Source organism: Sorex araneus, chromosome 4, assembly GCF_027595985.1.
Source record: "Sorex araneus isolate mSorAra2 chromosome 4, mSorAra2.pri, whole genome shotgun sequence".
Classification (NCBI taxonomy): domain Eukaryota; kingdom Metazoa; phylum Chordata; class Mammalia; order Eulipotyphla; family Soricidae; genus Sorex; species Sorex araneus.
This window is the reverse complement of record NC_073305.1, coordinates 157067547-157090584: the sequence shown is the minus strand read 5'-3', so window position 1 is coordinate 157090584 and position 23038 is coordinate 157067547. Positions and strand designations below refer to the sequence as shown.

Genomic DNA, 23038 nt, shown 5'->3' with positions numbered 1-23038 from the left:
AGCGCAGTAATGATGATAGGGATGGCTAGATGGCTTTTTATTTTTTTTCTTTTTCTTTTTGGGTCACACCTGGTGATGCACAGGGGCTACTCCTGGCTCTACACTCAGGAATTACTCCTGGCGGTGCTCAGGGGACCATATGGGATGCTGGGAATCGAACCCGGGTTGGCCGCGTGCAAGGCAAACGCCCTACCCGCTGTGCTCTCACTCCAGCCCCTAGATGGCTTTTTCTTCTTCCCTCGGTACATCAGGTATTGCTTGCTCTATTAGTAGCTTAATCTCAGTCCTATTCTGTTTCTATCAACCACTATTAATGTCTATAAGCCCTACTCATTTTTATAACCCACCATTACTAATAGAAGGTAAAACCTATATGATAATGATATAATTGTTTGACAGGTACACACCCTTGGCAGTGGGGAGAAGGGGGCCTCACAGGGAGGGGAAATGCACCATGTCGACATTGACTTGGTTAAGTTACCGGTGACTTAGTGAAAAATGCCCAAAGAAAGTATCTACTGGGGCTGAAGCTATAGCACAGATGATGGGGCATTTGTCTTGAAAGAAGCCACCCCGGGTTTGTTCCCCATCACCCATATGGTCCCCAAGTCTACCAGGAGTGATCCCTGAGTGCAGAGCCAGGAGTGAGCATTGCCGAATGTAACTCCAAGACAAACAAAAAGAGTGCCTACTAAATTAAAACTAACTGACGTCATTTTCATATTGAAATTATCTTCTAGGCCCACTTGGCTGCTGCCTTGGCAGAGTCTGAGGGACATGCTGCTGTCAATCAGTATCTCCTGAATTTTTCCTCAAGGTCTTTGCATGGTCAGACAGTTTGATCTCAGTTATAAAGTTAGCACCTTAATTTATAAAATGATAAGAATGGGTAGGGTCTCTGGGATGCTTGGCTGGCATCCAAATAATTAATATCTCCTCTCAGAAAAGAGACACTTTAATTTCAGAAAAGGTTTACAGGGTACTCTAGATTACATTGGCATTTATTATGATTTATTTGCTTCTCTTCTTCACAAATCTTTGAGTGCTGCTATTACTTGTATGTCTCTTCCAATGGGATGTTTCTCCAGTGCTCTTTCAGCATGAACAGGAGCTGCTAATTTGTAAAGCTTCAATCCACAAAGAGACTTCAGGGAAAGGTGACATTATCAGGGAGATGTTAGGCAGCTATTAGGCAGACTGTGTCACATTCTTCCTTTTTATTTCATTCCATTCAACAAGTCTTCATTGCATGTCTAGACAGAGGTAAGTAAGAGGGACAGCAAATATATAAATGACAATAATGTAAACTGCCGGGCTGACATATGAAGGGCAATGGAGGCCCTGAAGAGTGATTAATTTCAGTTTAAGAGATGGGGTGGTGTTTATTTAAAAAGATAGGATTTGAGCTGAATCTGGCAATGGGGAGCTGAGTAGTGCTTTTCTCAAATAAATATGTGCCATAGAACAGGGCAGAGTTTATGGAAGATAGGGCAGAATTGAGTGATTACAGTTCTATCTAAGTGATTAGAGTTCAATCAAGAATCTTAAAATTTAAAGGTGGAAAGAGAAGTAGAGTTTACTGTTTAAATATCCTCCTACATATTGCAATTTATGATCTGGAGAGATAATACAGGAGTTAAGGCACTTGCCTTGATCAAACAGGAACAATTCTCTTAGATCCCCAGTACCACATTTGGTCTTATGAATACTGCCAGGAATGATCCTGAGCCCAGAGTCACGAATAAGTCCAGGAAGGAAGGAAGGAAGGAAGGAAGGAAGGAAGGAAGGAAGGAAGGAAGGAAGGAAGGAAGGAAGGAAGGAAGGAAGGAAGGAAGGAAGGAAGGAAGGAAGGAAGGAAGGAAGGAAGGAAGGAAGGAAGGAAGGAAGGAAGGAAGGAAGGAAGGAAGGAACTCTCCCATTGCTTTCCTTAATAGCAAATGCTCTCATGGTGGATTGACATGATTTAAAGCAAGGTAATTGCAGATATTGAGATTTGGGTATAAAAATCTGGAGAATTCTTATACTAACTATTAAACTCTCAGTGACAGCTAAGCCAAAGCTGACCTTAGGTAATTACCTTAACAGGGTAATAGCAAATCTATCAAGCTTCTGGGCTGGAGTCTGCCTTTCTCTTCCTGAGCTATAAAGAGTGACTCATTCCAAGGACATGCCCTAGAGCAATGAAAGTTCTGAAGTCCATCAGGAGGAGTTGCTGAAGTGCCATAGACTGATATCTGAAGTATCAAATTATGTCCAGCTACAAAGTCAATTAAAAATTAAATACAAGCAAAACCAATTAATTTTGAATGTAGTGCCTTGATTTAATTACATGGGAGCTGTTTTGCTGAAATTAAGTATAACCCACAGTGTCAATGTAGTACTGATGGCTCCAAGCGCTCTTTGCATAGAAAAAACTATATTTTTCTGCCCCTGGTTAATTGCCCCACTGAACTTGGCTCATTAGTCCATGTCAATCAAAGTAGTATAACTTGACACTTGTTCTGTAGTCAATACGAAAATAAATCTTGTGGCACGGGTAGGCTAAAGGTGTTCATAAAAGCAATGACCACACCATGACAAAAATGACTGAAAGGTAAAAAATAAGAGTGTTCACTGTATCTTGTTAATAACTCTTTCTTTTTTGCATTCCCTATTGGTGTTAATCCCTCTAGTATTTATGAAATTTTGAGTAATTGTACTTTAATTTTTATGTACATTTATTACAGCTGTAATTCAGAAAGCTGCTTTTAAAATTCATTTGTTTTTAAAACAAAGGATATTTTTTGGGGTTTGGGGCCACACCCAGCAGTGGTTTGTCCTTACTTGTGGCTCTGTGCTCAGGAATCATTCCTGATGGGCTCGGGACCATATGGGGTGCTGGGAATTGAACCTAGGTCATCTACATGCAAGGCAAACACCTTACCCACTGTCATATTCCTCTGACCCCAAAGGTTTTATCTTTAAATGATCTTAAAACTATAGTTTAGGCAATATGTTGACAATGTTGATGAGGTTTGTAATATTGATGTAAAAATTACTGCACCCACCATTACCAATGTTCCACAACCCCCAACACTATTTCTTTACCTCCTGTAGTCTGATCTTCATTTCTCCCCACCCTTCCCCCCACTGCTTGGTGACCAAGGCCAAAAGATAAGCAACATTTCCTTTGTAAACTTTGAGAAAAATTCTATAGACTTTCATTATTTTTCATTGATATAGGCCTTAACAGGTGTCCAGGAAGCACAAATTTGGTGAGAGTGAGTACATGCCTGGGTAAGACAAAAACCCTATCCTTAAAGAGTTCACACTCCGGTGGGTAGACAGATAAGCAATAGTAATGAGCAATGATTGAATGCTTGTATTGTTCTTAGTAGTAAAAACTTCACAGGGTCTATCTCATTCCCTTATAAGATATCATGTTCACTTATAAGAGAGTGAATATCTGATTCACTACCTCTGAAATAAGCACCGTCTCTCATAACCACTCTGCAGATGGAAAAGTTCAGAAAGCTTTTAAACCTCATTAAAGATCTCACTGCTATCAAGGGGCAGCATTTGTCAAAGAGAGGGGTCACAGGGCTGGAGCACACACCGTCCATGTAGGACAACTGGATTTGATCCCCAGCACCCCGCAGTCCTGTGAAAACCACTGAGAGTGATTCTTGTGCACCTGAAGTAGCCCCTTGCACTGCCAAATGTGTCAAAGCAACTATGATGAGGATAACTGCAACAACACTGAATAAAAAAAGACATAGAAAAAGAAAAGAAAGAGGCAGGGTCAGAATTTGAACCCAGAGCCTAAATATTCCTCTATGGTGCTCTATACTTATAATCACTGCCTCTAAGACAATCCAGGAAAAGTGTTCTGCAGGAATAGGAAACAGAAAAAGAGAAAATTGAAAGAAAGTAATAATTTTAAGTACAGTTGTTCATAAAGTTCTCCTTGGCTTGTGGAGGTTTATCATAACACCAGAACGTTGCTGGTTAAAGAGCAATGTATTTTATCAGAGTTAAGTCCAAGATCAAAATGCCAACAGAGTTGGTAAGTGGTGAAACCTCTCCTCTATGTGTCCCCCACATGGCCTCTTCTCGGACCAGAGACACCCTTGGTGCCTCTCCCTCTTCATCACCTATTCCAGTTATAGTGTATTCGATGCCACATCACCACACCACCACCGCCACAACCACTTTATAACCCAATTTATCATTCCTTACCTCTTTAAAGGCCTTATCTTCAAATACAGTCTCATTAAAAAGGTTAGGATTTGAAAAGAATAAAAAGGACACAGTTCAGCCCATTACAGTCTCCCATTTGACCCAGCAATACCACTGCTGGGAATATATCCCGGAGAAGTAAAAGAGTATAGTAGAAATGACATCTGCACTTATATGTTCATCGCAGCACTGTTTACAATAGCCAGAATCTAGAAAAAACCTGAGTGCCCTAGAACAGATGACTGGTTATAGAAACTTAGGTACATCTATACAATGGAATACTATGCAGCTGTTAGAAAAAATGAAGTCATGAACTTTGCATATAAGTGGATCAACATGGAAAGTATCATGCTAAGTGAAATGAGTCAGAAAGAGAGAGACAGACATAGAAAGATCGCACTCATCTGTGGAATATAAAATTACACAGTATAGGAGACTAACACCCAAGAATAGTAGAAATAAGTACCAGAAGGTTGGTTCCATGGCTTGGCAGCTGGTCTCACATGCTGGGGGAAAGGCAGCTCAGATAGAGAAGGGAACACCAAGTAAAATGTTGTCAGAGGTCCTGTGTGGGAAGGGAGATGCAGGTGCTGAAAGTAGACTAGAGACTGAACACAATGGCCATTCAATACCCCTATTGTAAACCACAGCACCCAATTGGAGAGAGAGAACAAAAGGGAATACCCTGCCACAGAGGTGGGGTGGGGGGGTGGATGGGATTAGAGGGTGGGAGGGATACTGGGTTCATTGGTGCTAGAGAATGGACACTGGTGGAGGGATGGGTTCTCGAACATTGTATGAGGGAAACACAAGCACGAAAATGTAAATCTGTAACTGTACCCTCAAGGTGATTCACTAAATTATTAAAAATAAATAAATAAATAAAAAGTAGATGTCTGAGCACAGAACTGAAGGAGAGTACTGGGAGGAACTGAATTCTAGATGGAGGGAACAGCACACACTAATTCCTGAGATGAGAGAAGTCAGGCCATCTATTGTGACTGGTGCACACTTGAAAAGGAGACAATGATAGGAGACACACTGCAAAAACACTGATCTAAAAGCTAGTCAACACTAAAAATAGGCCAGAAAATGTGCTCATAGTACAGTCTATCAAACTCATATCTTGCTAAATGTTATTAGACATTGCTTGAAAACCACAGACAGGTAAATGTAGAAACTACTGGAGTAAGCAGGTGTCATTATATTACAGCTTTTAAAGCTTTGAACATGCTAATGTGATTTGTAAATCCCAAGTCAGTACAGCATAAGTCTTTAGTTCTTTGTTCTTTGATCATAAATTCGCTTAATATTTTTTGAATATAGGATCTGAGGAGGACTGGAGTGATAGCATAGTGGGTAGGGTGTTTGCCTTGCACACGGCCGACCCAAGTTCAATTCCTCCATCCCTCTTCAAGAGCCCGGCAAACTACTGAGACTATCCTACCCGCTCAGCAGAGCCTGGCAAGACCCCTGTGGCGTATTCAGTATGCCAAAAACAGCAACAACAAGTCTCACAATAGAGCCTTTACTGGTGCCCGCTCTAGCAAATCTATGAACAACAGGATGACAGTGACAGTGACAGGAATTGAAGAACTTGATTTAGGGTATAGACCACAAGATAAGGACATTTATCTGGGTGCTCTGAGTATAAAACCTACTCCTAAGTATCAGCAAAGAGAGTGGAGGCAGTGAATAGGCAAAAATTATTCCAGGGAATTAGAATGTAGGGGATTTTTATTTATGTTTTTGTAAATTATATTAGCATAGGTTTGCTCCCACAATTCAAGAATTACCTAGTAGTTAAATTCATAAAATTCTCCAAGCTAATCTACTCTGTAAAATTATTTTGTATAGCAAAACAATATTGTCTTATGAAATTTTCACGTATAAACACAACCCACTCTACAATTGTTTTGTTCATATAAAAAGAATTTGTGGAAGATGTCTACCTAAAACAGACTCTTTGTAATCCTGTCCTATCTGGTATGGTGATGAAAATGAGATGCTCAGTTCATTAGCAATAGACTGTGACAGGAGTGGGAGACATTTGCACTCCAGACTCCCCAGGGGAACTGAGGGCACATTGATGCATCAAAAAAGCGTTCTCTTGCTTGAACAGACTGAGAGTAACTGAGGTGGAGTTCTAATGATTTCAGCTTTTCTCTGCTTTCACCCATTATGCTTCGGTTAATGAACACATTTATGAAATAAGAGATAAGAACAGAAGTTGAGCTATGCTAATTTAATCAAATGAAGCTTAAAGTTTAGTACCCTCATTTACATGGTCCCTTCCAAGATTCAGTCAAGGACACTACATTGGGTGAATTAAGATTCAGCTTTGTTCCACTCCAGTTTTATCACTGTCATACCCCTGTGTCAGGGATTGTGGGAGCAGAGATGGATGTTTTGGAACCAGTCTAGGGGAAAGATGAGTTGAGAACACATATAGTTTGGGTTATTGGAATATTTATGTGGTTTGCAGCCATTTATGTGCATAGTAAAGTTATAGTTAGCTGTTATGATATAGGAATAATTTCCAGAAATGCTCCTGCTATCCACTGTTCTATAATCTTTAGCATTGAGATCCAGATGTTCAGGGGAAAATTTTTATCACAATTTTAAAATGTCTCAGACATTCAATTTCAATAGTCTGTGGGATGTGCAGAAGAAACAAGATTTTTAATGTGCAGAGACTGAATCTACTCTTGAAAATTCTTCCAAATATTGTACATGAAAAATTATGTGTGGGAGATTTGTTCTCACTTATTCCCAGTCAAAATGAAAATTCTCTCGGAAAGTGTATACAATTATCAGCACAAATACATTTTATGTTGAATGATCACACTTTTCTGTGGCATATAGAATGACTGACTGGGGAAACGTCACACAGTATAGTGGGATGCCTAACTCACCCTTGGCCGCAGAGCAGAGGAAAGAGAGGGATGGAGAAGGAAAGAAATCAAGGTGGGAAGCAAGAAGAGGAGAAAGGGAAGTAATTGGGGAACAGAGGTCAGAGCCCTTGGTTATATTGGTGATGTGGGAGAGCAGCAGACATAGCCAAACCTCCAAAGCACAGATTCCACAACATTGAAATAATGAAATTTAAACTACAACAACCATGAACCCTTGAAACGTGCCTGTCAAAGTTGCACAAGGGAGGCACAGGGTGGATGGGGGATAGGGTAGAGGGAACTCTGGTGGAAGGGGATTGACACTGGTGGTGGGCTTGATGCCGGAATATTGTAAGTCTGAGACATATATAAATCATTTTAAAATCATAGATCTTAAGTTTCGATAGCACAGCAGGTAGGGCATTTGCCTTGCACGCAGCCGACCCGGGTTCGATTCCTCCACCCCTCTCGGAGAGCCCGGCAAGCTACCAAGACTATCCCACCCGAATGGCAGAGCCTGGCAAGCTACATGTGGTGTATTCAATATGCCAAAGCCAGTAACAAGTCTCATAATGGAGATGTTACTGGTGCCTGCTCAAGCAAATCGATGAGCAACAGGATGACAGTGATACAGTGACAGTGATCTTAAATTTAAAAGTACAAAAAAGAAATACACTTTGTGTTAATTGGGTAAAATGTTATTTGTCAGAACTCCTGGACAGAGAATGAAAACTGGGAGTTTTACTATTATAAGGCCATAATTGTATCTTTGTACAATATTTTATAGTTTTCAGATCCTTAAGTCCTGAGTTGCATCTTTGTTTTGTTTGTTTCTTTGTTTTATTTTACTGGATCTTCTCCTCACAAGGTATAAATTTTAGAATAGCTTTTTATTTTTTAACGATATATAGCTTCTACCAAAATTCATTTATGATAAGGTGGAATTTTCCCAGTAGAGACCAAAATTAAAACCTGGAAAATTGACAAAAGTTGTAATGAATAATCTATTTGCTTTCATACATTTGTAATTTGTTTCTCAGACTACACGTGTTTCAGTTTTGTATTTCTTCCTTTGAAGTAAATTTCTCCCAAATCTGGAAGTTGCAGACCTGATAAATAGCTCTTCTGCTCTGTAAGAAAACTTTTCCAGAAAAGTAAAGGTGGAAATGTGGACCGGAGAATCTTGCAGACAATTTTGTAGTTTCAAGTTCTCCAATTTCTGCCTTTTGACATAATTTTGAGAGGATATTAACATCATCTCACTCATCTCTGCATATAATGTCTCTAGGATGTCTCTAATCTTACCAAAATTACCATATTCAACATTAAGGTGGGGGGGGTAATTGTCTGGGAAAAGCTTCAATAACCAAACACTAAACTTAATCAGAATATAATCCATTGATGTTATGAGTTTCTTAATTTTCTTGGTAAACTAGAAGTCAACTTTTTCTGCAGTATAGTATTATTTCTAAATACATGTCACAGAAAATAATAATCTAATATGCTGTTATAGACAGGTACAGCTGACCACTGAAATATAAATTAGTTTTTCTAAAAAAAATTACAAAAACACAATTTCTTTTTCCTTTAGGAAAAAAAAAAGTCCCTGTGCCTTCTGCTGTATGCAAACAGGGAATCCACAATGTCCTTTTAAGCCTGAGTGTTTGCAGAGGATTGACAGCTCTGACAATTCCTTTGCAGAAACCTTTTTTTGGGGGGTTGGAAAGTTGCAAGGTAGAGATTCACTGCTACAATATGGGCTAAATTCTCTCATTAAGCCGAGTCAGTATAATGCACAAGTCAGTATTAATCACTGGGGGTAACCTATCAGGCCATTACTAGAACTTTTTGCCAAGGTAGTAACAGGAAAATAACAGCTGTTTGTATAAAGAAAACTAGGAGCTCATTTGCACAGTTACTGGAGGCAACAGGGAGATTAATGCATGTTGTCAGCTCTACAGGTTTAATTTCACTTGAACTAAAATAGCATCAATATACATCACCCCTTGCCATTCATTCCTCCTGAATGCTGATTAATTTACTCTCGTTTCACCCTGAATACTGCCAGGCAATAATGAGTTTAAGCCATCTGGCAGTTCTATTTTATCTTCCCCACTACCCCCAAAAGGCAGCAGAAAGGGGGATATTCTTCGCATCGGCATCCATCCAGCTGCTCAGAGTCCCCACCTTTTCTCTTGGGGAATGCAAGGCAGATATCCATCCTGACAGTGGATTCCTGGACTGACACACAGTTTTATTGTGTTGGAGCTGGTGAGCAGAAGATCCCAATTTAAAAATTGGAAGAGATGGAAAACAGAACCTGTATGTCAGCAGAAGCAGTTAAGTATGAGAGAGAGAGAGAGAGAGAGGAAGAGAGAGAGAGAGAGAAAGAGAGAGACAGAGACAGAGATTTGAAAAGTACAGCCACAGTTATAAAGTGATATTTTCTAGATATATAATACAAAGTACACAGAGATCAGGCTATTTATAGACACATAAAGCAATATTGTTAGCTTCGTCTTAACTTTTAAAATAACATAAAACCATCTGGTATCAGTAATTGGTCTCACACACATATATTTCTTTTTAAGCTATTTTCAGACTAGTCAGAATATTACCTCATTAAGAGTAAAAGAAAAATTAATAAGACTAATATCTAAAATCAACTAAAATAGTATAAAATACAGTTCATATACAATGAATTTGCCTCTTTTATTCTATATTTCAATGTGTCTAATATATTTATATACTCATGTAGACATCACAAAAAAATCATCCCACTGACTTTAGTAATCTTTCCTACCCTTAGCACCAAGTAATCTCTGATGTTCTGTCAGTGTGGAAAAATTCATTTTGACTTTTCTTTGACCCACACCTGGCAACTCGGAGGCTGCTCCCTGGAGTTCCAGGGATCATGCGGTGCCAGGGTTTAAATGTGGCTCTCCTGCGTGGGAAGCATGTCCTCCACTCTTTGAGTCATGTCTCTGGCTCTCAGTTAATATTATTTTTGAGTGGCACAGAAATGGAGTCTTACAGTACAGTATATATATTTTTGTGACATTATTGCGTAGCATAACTCATCCATGTTGTTCCATCTTTCAATAACTAATTCCTCTTTGTTACTGAGTAACATTATACTCCATATCCATTATAGATGTGCTATAATATGTTCTCATATTCATCAGTTGATATGCAAAATGGTAATTTTGCACTACTCTGAACAAACTCATAAAAAATCCTTGTATCTACATATATTTTCGTTTGCTTTGAGTAGTATTTAGCATCATATCAGAATGTCAACATAAATGTATGCATTGCTTTATAAGAAATTATCAAATAGCTTTCCAAAATAGCTTTGCAGTCTGCATAATACCTGGTATTCTCATTTAAAATTTCTGTCTTGTGTAATTGAGTTTACTTGGGAGTGAGTAGATGTGGATTGTTCTTGGACAACTATGTTGAAACAATGTACTCATGAAACTATCATTAATAGTGTTGCAATTTACAGTATCTCAATAAAATGGGGGGGGAGAATTTTTTTGTCCATGTGAAAGGGTATGTGACAGTACTCATTGTGCATTTAAGTTGAATTTCTTAAAATTTGGATTTTATAATGACTTAGGTATGTTAAAATCAGCAGACTAGGATATCACAATGATTGAGATTAGTAAGAACCAGAATGTCAAAGCATCAAAATTGTAAAATAAGAGACACAATAAAACACTCTGATGATTGAAGATATTGAGCATTTTTTCACGCTTCCTGACCACTCATCTGCATTCTGTTGTAAAGTGTTAATTTTTTTATTATGTTATATTCTGACTGAATTTTAATTAATAAAGTTTATTTTGTATTCTAGATATGTCCTTTCTTGGGCATTTGTGTCACAAAAATTTCCGCCATCCTATGGTTTATCATTTCTTTTCCTTACAAGGATTTCCTTTTCTTTACAAGGATTAGTTTATTAATTTTTATTAACCCCATTTGCCCTTTAATTTTTGTTCTATGGTTCATGCATTTTGTGTTTTGCTGAAGAAATCGGTGTCTATCCCAAGGACATGAAGATTTTTGTTCACATTTCTTATAGAAGCTTAATAGTTTTAAATATTGCCTTTTTAATGTCAATGTTTTATTTTGAGTCATATTTTTGCATTCCCAGAGATAAGGGCCTCAGTTTATTTCCTCTGGCAACTTTCACTAAAAACATTTTCCTTTCCCTTTTGAATTAAACTGGGATTTAAAATTTAATTGAAAATCAATTAGCCCTATATATGTGATTCCGTTTCTGAAGTCTCTATTCTGTTGCATTAATCTGCAAATCTACTCTACAGTCAATACCACAGTCTCTTGATTACTGTAGCTTTATGTAGAGTCTGAAAATCCGGAAGTATAATTCACTTTGAATTGTTTGGCTATTCTAAACCCCTTAATTTTTAAGATAATTACAGAATCGAACTTACAACAAAACAAAACAAACCTGCTGGGATTTCCATTGGGTTGGCATTAAATCTCTGTAAATCAATTTGTAGAGACTGAAAATTTTAACAGTATTGAATCATCTAATTTAAAAACATGATCAATATTTTCACTTATGTCAGCCTTTTGAATGCTCTCACAATAGACTTCTGTAGCTTTCACAAGTATAGCTTTGCATATATTTTGTACAATTTATTCTTGTTTTGTACTTTGTACCCTAATACAAATGAACCTTAAAATTTCCATTTGTTTGTTGATGTGTCTGTAGAAACACAGTTCTTTTTGTCTATTGACTTTGTATCTTAAGACCTTTCTCAAGTTGCTTATAGGTATTAAATTTTAATAAATTCCTTAGGAGTTTCGTGGATCATGATTACATTTTTAAAAAGTTTATTTCATTCAAACATGCCTTTTGTTCTATTTTTCCCTTTCTTCCTCTTCCCTTTCTCTACTCTTCTGTTTTTTTCCTTCCTTTTTCTTTTCCTCATTCTCTCCTCCTCTTCCCCCACTTCCCTTTATCACCTCTTCTTTTCCTTCCCTCCCTCCCTCCCTTCCTTCCTCCCTCCCTCCCTCCCTCCCTCCCTCCCTCCCTCCCTCCCTCCCTCCCTCCCTCCCTCCCTCCCTTCCTCCCTCCCTTCCTCCCTCCCTCCCTCCCTTCCTCCCTCCCTCCCTTCCTTCCTTCCTTCCTTCCTTCCTTCCTTCCTTCCTTCCTTCCTTCCTTCCTTCCTTCCTTCCTTCCTTCCTTCCTTCCTCCCTTCCTCCCTTCCTTCCTCCCTTCCTTCCTTCCTCCCTCCCTTCTTTCCTCCCTCCCTCCCTCCCTCCCTCCCTCCCTTCCTTCCTTCCTTCCTTCCTTCCTTCCTTCCTTCCTTCCTTCCTTCCTTCCTTCCTTCCTTCCTTCCTTCCTTCCTTCCTTCCTTCCTCCATCCCTCCCTTCCTCCATCCCTCCCTCCCTCCCTCCCTCCCTCCCAATTATGTTGGCTAGGACTACCAATATAATGCTGAATAATAAGAATGGGTGATCATAATGTTCTTTCTTGGAAGTTTCTTGTCTAGTTTCTTGGACTCTCAACCTTGCAAGCATAGGTTTAAATTTGAAAAGACTTGAGGGTATCCCTACTACAGAATTCTGGAATTCTTTATAAGCTTAGTATTTTCCTACAAGCAAATTCCAACTCCTTGTTTATCCACGTCTATATCTGTGATTCCTGCACTCAGCAAGCTTCTCAGTCTCTGTTTTCCCCATCCCTGTCCTGTCTGGAGCTCTCTCTTGGCAAAAAGCCTGGATAATGATAGGACTCACCTTACATTTTATACGACTGTTTAAAATCACAGTCCTCCACTAAACAGTGTCTGAAAATAGTATTTCCTATGTTTTCTTCAATTTTCTCATCATTTACAGTGGGAGGGTGATTCTGGATCTTGTTATTTCTTTCACTTAGACTTACTTGAGAGTTTCTAAAACATACCTGTGTTCAGGCTTTTCCCTAAGAAATTCTGATTTGAACCAAGACTATATTTCATTGTCTTTTGCAGAGGGACATGACTAGCAGTAGCTTGGGGATCTCAGGAATCACTGCCAGAAATTCTCAGCCTTGCAGTGTGGGCCTAACAATTTGGTGCTCAAGTCTAGGGGTGCTGGAGGCCCACCCATGGTGGGGATGGGCATGTGGTGCCATGAGTCAGACTCAGGACCTTGTGTAAGGAAAGCATGTGCCCTAACAGTTTGAACTATCTCCTCAGCCCACCGTCATTCTCAAACTAGTGCAGGTGACTATAATCTGTTTTAAGTGCTGAGACTGCGCTAACTTACAGAATTTTCATGACATCTTGGTGTGACAGATATACCAAGTCCTAGCTCTCTTTATCCCTGTGTTACACACTCGCGGTGGGAGTTGTTGTCACAGCAAGAATCATCATCCTCAAGTTATCATAGTTATCACAGTGTACCATGCAAAAATGGCATGATTTTCTGAAAGTGTGACTGGAGAGCACTGGAGTTTTGGAAGATAATCTTCTGTTAGTGACATCTTCAAGAACCAATTCTCAAGTTCCCATCCTTTTCTTGACACACACAGGGCCATCCATTCTCTTCCCTTCCTATTCATTCCCACTGTCCCACACATGACCCTAGAAGACACCAATACTAAAGAACTAAAAGTATATTTCTGCTTAGGATTTTAGTCCATGGGAGGTGAGGACTGATTTCTTTAATATTTTTCTGTTCCTCATATTGCAAGTTGAGTATCTTATATGTTATATAAGATAATTTATGTTATATATGCTATATATATTATATATTATTATATATGTTATATAATATATAATATAATTTGGGTAGACCCTGTTTGAATATAATATTTTAAAATTTTTCAATAAGCAGAATGATTTCTTGTCCTATTGAAAATATATTCTGTCTGGATATGTTCTCAGATTTTCCTTAAGTCAGTGGGATGGAAGAGGAATGCCAATTACATAACTTGTATGGCATTAGTCATTGTGGTGCTTGAGATAATTTTATGTCTTTAATCTTTCTTCACCCTTAATTATTTTGTCTTTGAGAGAAAAGAATTTGGTAATGCCTCTATCTTTAGTTATTCATACTAAAGAAATAAAATTGGTTGATCAATTTTGCTATTGGTGTCATTTCAACTTTAAAGTTTAGGCATTTTTTAAGTTGATTTTTTAAATTAATAGATTAAAGAATGAATTTCCACAGGGGTAATGTGAAAGAAAATGAAAAAGTTAATTGATATTATTTGCACAGTTTATTTGACTACATGATACTTAGCTCATCTGTTTACTCAATGCTTTTTTAAAAACATATATAACTAGAATGACTGGTTTTTATGGTGCCTTTGCAAAAGTTAGAAAAACACACCCCTCTGGGCATTGCCTGCAAACATGGAGAGCTGGATTATTACCTTACCTCCTGGTTCAGAACCGTTGTATAGACCACAACTTATACAACCTAAAATGACTAGTAACTGATGAACTTTATACTTTTTTTTGAGATTTTTAAAATTTTTTATAAAGTAGTTCACAACATTTGATTATATTTAATATTCAAACATCAATCCCACCACATAATACCTTCAAACCACCACATTTGAGATGTTTCCATCCTAAGCCCCAACTCCTGTCCCAAAGCAGAACCGAAATAATTCATTTTGTATTGTTCATTATGAATAAACTGCTGAAAGTGATCCAAAAAATCTTCCTTAGAGGAAAGTGTGTGAAGATTGTTGTATTTCATCCAGGGTCCATTAAACCCTTCTATAGAGATTACTAATATGTTGTTGAAGGTTACGTGTTTACATCTTTTATATATATATACGTATATAATATATACATATATATCTCTCACTGTCTGTCTGTCTTCCCGTTGCTCATTAATTTGCTTGAGCGGCACCAGTAACGTCTCCATGTGAGACTTGTTACTGTTTTTGGCATATTGGATACACCATGGGTAGCTTGCCAGGCTCTGCAGTACGGGCAAGATATTCTCGGTAGCTTGCTGGGCTGTCTGAGAGGGGCAGAGGAATCGAACCCGGCTCAACTGCATGCAAGGCGGATGCCCTACCTACTGAGTTATTGCTCCAGCCCCATATATATATGTATATATATATATCTGTAAAAATATATATATATCTGTAAAAATATATTTCCCTCTAATATTTGTTGCTTTCTAACTTTAAATATGGTGTGCTACTCTTGGAATATTAGTGGTGTGAGGTATGATATCTTTCTAAGAGAAAGTTCCCTAGTAGATGAGGCTCAGCCAAGTGTGTGGAGAGTGGCTGTGAGTTCTGGAGGTTTTGGGCTGCTGGGGCTGAGTTCCTTGGGGGCGGGGCAGGACCTCACTCAACCCCTCCAGGGTGCCCTGAATGAAACAGCCTGGTGCAGCATCCCGTGGCATGGCTATGGCGTGTGTCGTTTTATGCTCTCCTGAGAGAGAAGGACAATGATTTATGCTCTCTTCCAAGAGAGGACAATGAGTCTCTGGATCGTGGCCGTTGATGAGATCATCTAGCACCAGCCAGATGTTGCTTATGGGCGTGACTGCCGAGCCACAGGAAACAGGGGGAAATGGGGGGGGGAATGACACCCATTCCTGGTACCTTTGAACCCAGAGTTTTCAGTCACAGGTCCTGCATACCTGGATTTTCTGTGATTCACTGGCAAGTGAGGCAAACTATTTTTTTAGAACAGTATTTTGTTTCTGTACAGTTAGGCATTTTTAACCGTGGAGGAGTATTCCACACGGCAACATTTGGTTTGGCAAATGATGACGAATTCTCAATATTTATCTCTGCTTTCTGTTCCTAAACACAGCAATGCAGCGAAACCTCTTCATTCAGAGGCCTTTGGTGCAAATTGATATCTTTCATCCCCCCATCCCTCGCCCCGTGGTGCCAGGGATAGAGCACGGGTCTTCCTCCTGCAAGGCTCTCCCCCCGCACCGCATCCTTCTATACCCTCTCTCCCCTCCCCTTGGCCTAATATCTTGACCCTTGGGAACTGGTCATCTTTGGAGAATAGATTGCAGTATGTGGACACGTAGATGAGGGACAAATCTTGGGGAGGGTGCCCATATGGCACTTCTGTGACCTGCAGTGTGATTCTGGGTGGGCCCTGCACCCCTGCCAGTGACCCCTACAATACTAATATTCCAAACATGATTTCCTGTTTTTTTTCCTTTACATATGCGCATTGTAAAGAATGTGCATTGTAAAGAATACTGCAGAGCCTGGCATGGCGTATTCATATGCCAAATACAGTAACAATGATGGGTCTCAATTCCCCTGACCCTGAAAAAGCCTCCAATGTGGCACCACTGGAAAGAACTAGTAAAGAGAGGCTGCTAAAATCTCAGGGCTAGGACAAATGGAGACGTTACTGGGGCACACTTGAGAAAATCGATGATCAATGGGATGACAGTGACAGTGACAGGCATATATTCAGGAAGTATAAAAAGATTTAATAGCCTCTGCTAAGTATAAGGCTCATAAGAAATTGGTTATTGACACCACGGTGGTGGAAAAGAAGGGTAAAGTTTAGGAGACTTTGCTAGAATTATTTCAATTTTATTATAAGAAAATGAAATCTTATATTTTCTTAGAAAAAATAGGCTCAAAGGAAGGTTAGAAAGTGAGGAAAACCATGTTTCCCTTCCATGTTCTACATGTCAAAGCAGGGATAACGAGGCCTGGGAAGCAGGTATATGAAAGAGCATGTATGCCTTGGCTAAGACAAAGGAAATACTACTTTTGCCAAGTAAATAAACATGTACCTGTTTGGCTCCGGTTACACAGAGAGAAAGAAGAGCTGTTAGATGTCCATGAGGAAGTGTCAAGGACCATGCCAGGAATACTAGTCATACAAGAAAAGGACCTTGCGCTGAATCTTTTTCTCAGCTAATTACACTGATATCTTGAATTTCTCAAAGTCTATAGAACTGAATGTGGGTGGGATTAGTATATTGTTCACTCATTGACAGGTGCTTGATTAGACATTTCTCAAGCTGCAAGCAGCAAGCAGTAGAACACTAACGTCATTGAATTGTCCTATTGGCTTCACCTATATTGCCTCATTTAAATCAATCCTTAAATTGTTCCATGCGACCTAAGAGAAGAATGTTGTCACTGACTGAAAAGATAAGTTGGATATTCCTTTTATACATTTTGCTCCATGGAAGTCATGAATTTCATTTAGGGTTGACTATATTTTCTGGTTGCAAAACACAGTGAGTGAATGCTGGTCTTGAATGAATAACTTCCTTCATTAGTGAGTGTCCTCCTTTCTTCTTCCACTCACTGGTGCTGGTTTTGTTTTCTTTACCCCTGCTGATTTTCTTGATCTGCTGTGCCCCCTCCTTATTTATTTTGGGTTTACATCATGTATCAGTAACCTGCTGTTTCCCCAGGCCCTCAGACCTCATTTATTGTGTGTTGCTCTCCTCCAATCAGGGTTCCATCAGAAGCACACACTGCTCACTAGGGTTCTTATTTAATGGACTACAATCAAGGACATTAAGAGAGATCTATTCTGCAATTACTTTTGCATATTTTCCTTTTGTTTCTTAAAGGGGAAATATCTTCACAGAAAAAGAAGGGGGGGGGAGTCTGTGTTACACCCTGTCCTGGTTTATTATTCTATTAAAATTGAGTGTGAATTGGGGCTGGAGCAATAGCACAGAGGGTAGGGTGTTCGCCTCGGATTCAATTTCCAGCATTCCATATGGTCCTCTGAACACTGCTAGGAGTAATTCCTAATTCCTGAGTACAAAGCCAGGAGTAAACCCTGTGCATTGCCAGGTGTGACCCAAAAAGCAAAAAAAAAAAAAAAAAAAAAAAATGAGTGTGGGCTAACATGTAATTTTGCAAACTTGAATAAAAATTATAAGTGAGGAATAGATGCTTGCTTTAATGATTGAAATGATTGGTACCAAAGAAACAATAAATATAAGGTGCTGCTCAGGTCACTCTTGGCCTCCAGGAGCTCAGCTCTGGAGGAGTGCTTATCTGGTCCTTTTTTCTTTTCTTTCTATTTCTTTCTCTCTTTTTTTTGCATATTTACACTTAAATCTTTGCATATGCAAGTTCAAAGGTGAAATCTTTGCTCTCCAGGCAAACAGAAGTAAACAATTCAAATGCAGAGTGTGATCAAAGTAGCATTATACAAACTGCAATAGGGACCTTGTTCCTTTTATTTTCTGATGCTTTTTTTCTGATGCTTTTTTGACTTTGGGGGACCTGACTGACCCTGGAAAGATTATTTTATACAGAACTAGTCAATTTCTAAATGTAGTGAAAAAATTTTTAAAAAGTGTAAAAGTAATTACCCAGCTAGAGAGCTGTCCAACTTCTCTGTTTATATTTAGGACCAATATCCCTCTGCCCTAAACACCACAGGGGTAGGTATCAGGCAAATAGAAATTACTCTTATATTCAGAAAATGCTTCCATAATTAAAGCTAGCCAACTCTAAGCCTCCTTGCCTTGCCTTGGCTTGTCTTTCATTCATAAATCATGATAAAAATTATCGAGCTCATTTTTCTTTCAGTGTCTCTGCTCCTATCTGATCTGGTCCTTCCCCTGTAGCACTGCAATGATAAAGCCTACCTCCTCACTTTGAGAACCAACCGTAACCATAGCAAAGTCTCTTTTTAATGCAATCCTTCAAGAAACATTGGGCTCACTCTACCTATAAAAATAAAGCCTCTATTAAAATAAGGGGTAGGGGCTGGAGCGATAGCAAAGCAGGTAAGGCATTTGCCTTGCACCTGGTCAAGTCGGGTTCGAATCCCAGCATTCCATATAGTCCCCTGAGCACCACCAGGAGTAATTACTGAGTGCAGAGCCAGGAGTAACTCCTGTGCATTGCCAGGTGTGACCCAAAAAGAAATAAATAAATAAATAAAATAAGGGGCTACTCTGGCCTAGAAGTTTGGAGAAGGTACCTCATAGAAAACAAAGCTTTAAAAATGACTGTCAGGAGATTCTGATGCTTCAGTAGAGACATGGGAGATGGGTAAAATGAAGATACTGACAGTAGAACACCGCGCATGAAAGAGAGGATGTTTTGAGGGGAGGAATGGGTACTCAGGGTGATATGGTCTGGATGAGGGTGGAGGCAGATATGATGATGATGGAATAATTGATTATAGATTATAAAGGGTTTGTCAGGCTTGAAAAGGAGCTTTATTTTATTCTAAATTAATTTGCTTTAGGAAAAGCTGTTTCTTTTGAGATAAAACCCATCTCAGTTCAATAATGCCTACTTCAAAGCCAAAAATCTTTCACAGCTAACAGAGATACTAACTATCTTGGCAAATGTTTTTGAATTTTTATAATTGTTTACTTTCAGTAGTGTAGTATTGGGTGTCAATTTTAGAAAAAGAAATATTGATGAATAGTGATCATGGTTTACTGACAGGAAAGAAGAATTAGCAACTGATTATTTTATTTCTTCTCACTATTGATTTATCCTGCTCAAAAGTTTTAGACTGAAGAAGGGCTTATTAAGCCTTTTTTTTAATGTCAGATAAAATAACATGCTGGATTATCCACCCCACTGTTGAAAAATTGATCTTATTTCTTCTACTTGCTGAACTTCAAACTAATGAGATTCGACTGTTATAAACTGTTACTCTTGTCATGTAGTTTTACAATGACCAGAACTAGACTTAGAGAACAAGGGCTGGTATATTATTCCTTAATATTTGATACATTTTCATTCTCTGCTCACTTGTAGTTATTCTTCCCCAATTAGGTTTCCTTTCTTCAGCTATGGTGTATTGAACAAGTAACAACAAAAAAAAATCCAAATAAAATTATTTAAAGTGGGATGTTAGCTATTAATAATGCAAATGTTTTCTTTATGAGCTATAACAGATTGGTCACTTTCTGACTTAGTTTGGAATAAGTTATTATAGTTAAAAGTGCCCCCCAAGGGCTGGAGTGATAGCAGAGTGGGTAGGGCGTTTGCTTTGCACGCGGCCAACCCGGGTTGGATTCCAAGCATCCCATATGGTCCTCCAGCACCACCAGGAGTAAATCCTGAGTGCAGAGCCAGAAGTAACCCCTGAGCGTTGCTGGGTGTGGCCCAAAAAGCAAAGAGAAAACAAAAGCCCCCTCTAATGCTTTGTTGTATCTATGGGCATCCCTGCTTAAGCGCAAAGGTTCATAGATCCTGGAATAGTGGCTGACAATAGCATTTGGGATTCCCTGAGCAAAAGTTTCTTTGAGGAGTTTTCATCATTTGTCAAGTGTGGAGTAACCTGATATCCATCTTCTTTGCAAGTTTCTCTTTATCTTGTGTCTATCCGTTCTTGAGAGTTTTTGTGTATTTTCTCACAGCAGTCCCCAGTTCTGTGAATATTTCATGCTTGTCATGTGGTGTACCTGCTAACCCTTCAGTAAAGTTGAGATTTAGCTAAATAAAGAACACTTCACAATGTTACAAAGTCCTTGAAAGACAAGACTGTGCTTTGAGATTCTGTCGTATCCATTTTCCTTATCTGGTACACAGTGTACTATGCAACATGTAGTGCGTGTGGGCAGTGGGGCTGATCATTCAGATAGTGTTCTTGTAGAAAACCTACAGACTTTTTTGATTTCAGTGATAATTTCAGGTAGTGAATGAAGCATTAAACCTAGGATTGTCTAACATCATTATTATTATTTATTTTGGCGAAAAGAATTTGAATTATTAGCTTCTCACACTATCTGAATTCTTATTTTAATGCAGGAAACAGTAGTATAAGCAAGGTCTTGGAGGCACAGAACAGGAAGATAGCTATAGAGGATTAAAATTAGTGTGTGGGGATAGAAACATCAAGATAAGAGTGCTAGGAGCTGAGGGTACAGAGATAACTATTATCATCAACAACGCATAGCTAGCTTTCTGAGTGGGTCCCCAGAGAATCTGCCCAGATGTCTCAGTTTCATAGTCTATTTTTCAGTAGGTGTGCTTCTGTGGTTGGTTCTAGACTTCGGCCCTGTGATGACGTGTTTGCAAAGTCCTTTTGCTGGCTTGCTGTGGTTCCACGCTGCCCAGTGTTCATGAAAACTCACTGGTCAGTTGCTGGAGCTCTGGGATTTGTCGAGTGCTGCTAGTTTTCAATGCTCTTTGCTTTTTTTTTTTTTTTTTTTGGCTTTTTCTTTTGTTCCCCAGTCATGTGTATGTGTGGGAACTGATGCTTTTCCTGTTTGCCTAGGTAGAAGTGTGGGGTCAAAGAGGAAGCTATTTGTCCTCTGCCCTTGTAAAAATCATTTATGTCCTGAGTTATTCCCTATTGCCTGTGTGGGTTCTCTCCATGCAGGTGGAAAGTAACAGGGTCAGGGGTCAGGAACCTCTGACATCTCTGTAGTGTAGTGTAGAGGTGTGATGTACATATATATCTAAAACACAGAGCAACATATGAGACCTAAACTACAACAATCAAACTTTAAAATATGCCTATCAAGGAAGCAGGCTGAGGACTGGGAGGGAACTCGGAGACACTGGTGGAGGGAAGTTGACACTGGTTTTCCTCACCTACTTCAGGGTCAAATTTACTTTTGTTTTATTCAAAGCCTTGCGTAATATCATGAAAACAATGAGTTCTCAAGCAACTGGTCATTTGAAGAAATAAAATATGAATGAGATTGAATTGTAAAGGAATTTGTTATGTATTTAGTGGATAAGTAATTTATTTTACAAATTAATCTTGAGTGTATGTTATGGTCACATGAAGGGTAGTTTTTCCTATTCCTTCAGGTGTTTAATGATGGCTTTAATGATGGCTTAGAATAGATATTTCAAGGTTTCATCACCTTACATACTAAGAATGTATTTTGAGAGCACATGGAAAACTTGCTTAACAAGTTACTGAACTTGTACATCTTATTTTTTTTCAAATGGTATTTCTCAGAAAACGTTTCCAGAGATAAACCAGAATCTATCTCATATATTCTTCTAGGTTTTTTTTCCTTTTTTTTGCTTTTTGGGTCACACTTGGTTATGCTCAGAGTTACTTCTGGCTCTGCACTCAGGAATTACTCCTGGCGGTGATAAGGGGACTATATGGGATGCTGGGAATCGAACCCGGGTCGGCCGTGTGCAAGGCAAATGCCCTACCCACTGTGCTATCACTCTAGCCCCTATTCTTCTAGTTTTGATTAACAATGTTTTACATGGTGCCATTTTATTTCCTTGGTGTTTGTACCACTTACAATATTGCACATTATTGTTTGTTTTGCCTTTTAACTGCACTAGTAAGTTCTGTGAGATGATGTAACAAGTTTTTAGACAATTTTAAAGAGACACTGAAACAAATTAGCATAAATTTGATGTCGTAAAACAACAAAACTTGGGACCAGAGTGATAGTACAGCAGGCAGGGCACTTGCCTTGTGTATGACCTACCCTGTTTTAATCCCTGCATGCCATATAGTCCCCTGGGCCCACCAAAAATGATATCTGAGAACAGAGCCAAGAGTAAGGCCTGAGCACTGCCTTGTGTGCCTTGTGAAACACCAAAAACAATAAAGATTTGCTCTCACCTTCATTGGCAGGCACAAATCCAAAATCAAGATGCTGTCAAGGCAATTTCCTCTGAAAACTCTAGGGAAGACACCTTGTCTCTGGTGGCTTTGAGCGGCTGTTGCTGGTCCTTGGCATTGCAAGTCCAGCACGTGCAATACTCTAATCTCAGTACCATGTTTATATTATGTTCTCTTTCTTTTTCTGTTTCCTCTTCTTCTATAAAGATTTAGCATTGGGTTTAGAACCCATTCTAATCTTGGGCAATCTTGTGCAGCTTTTTTTTTCTTTGTTCAAATGAATAGAAATTTATTAAATCCTGGATGGGTTAATCATTTGGAGAGTCCCTATTCCAACCACTCAAGAATAGAGATTGTTATAAAAAAAATCACAGAATAGCTAAAACGGAAAAAATGCCACTATTGTA

At 38.9% G+C, this 23038-nt stretch overlaps 1 pseudogene; it reads right to left on the bottom strand.

Annotated features, from left to right (window-relative positions):
• LOC101554664 (protein arginine N-methyltransferase 3-like) overlaps positions 1 to 23038 on the bottom strand; it is a 52839-nt pseudogene that overhangs the window by 707 nt on the left and 29094 nt on the right.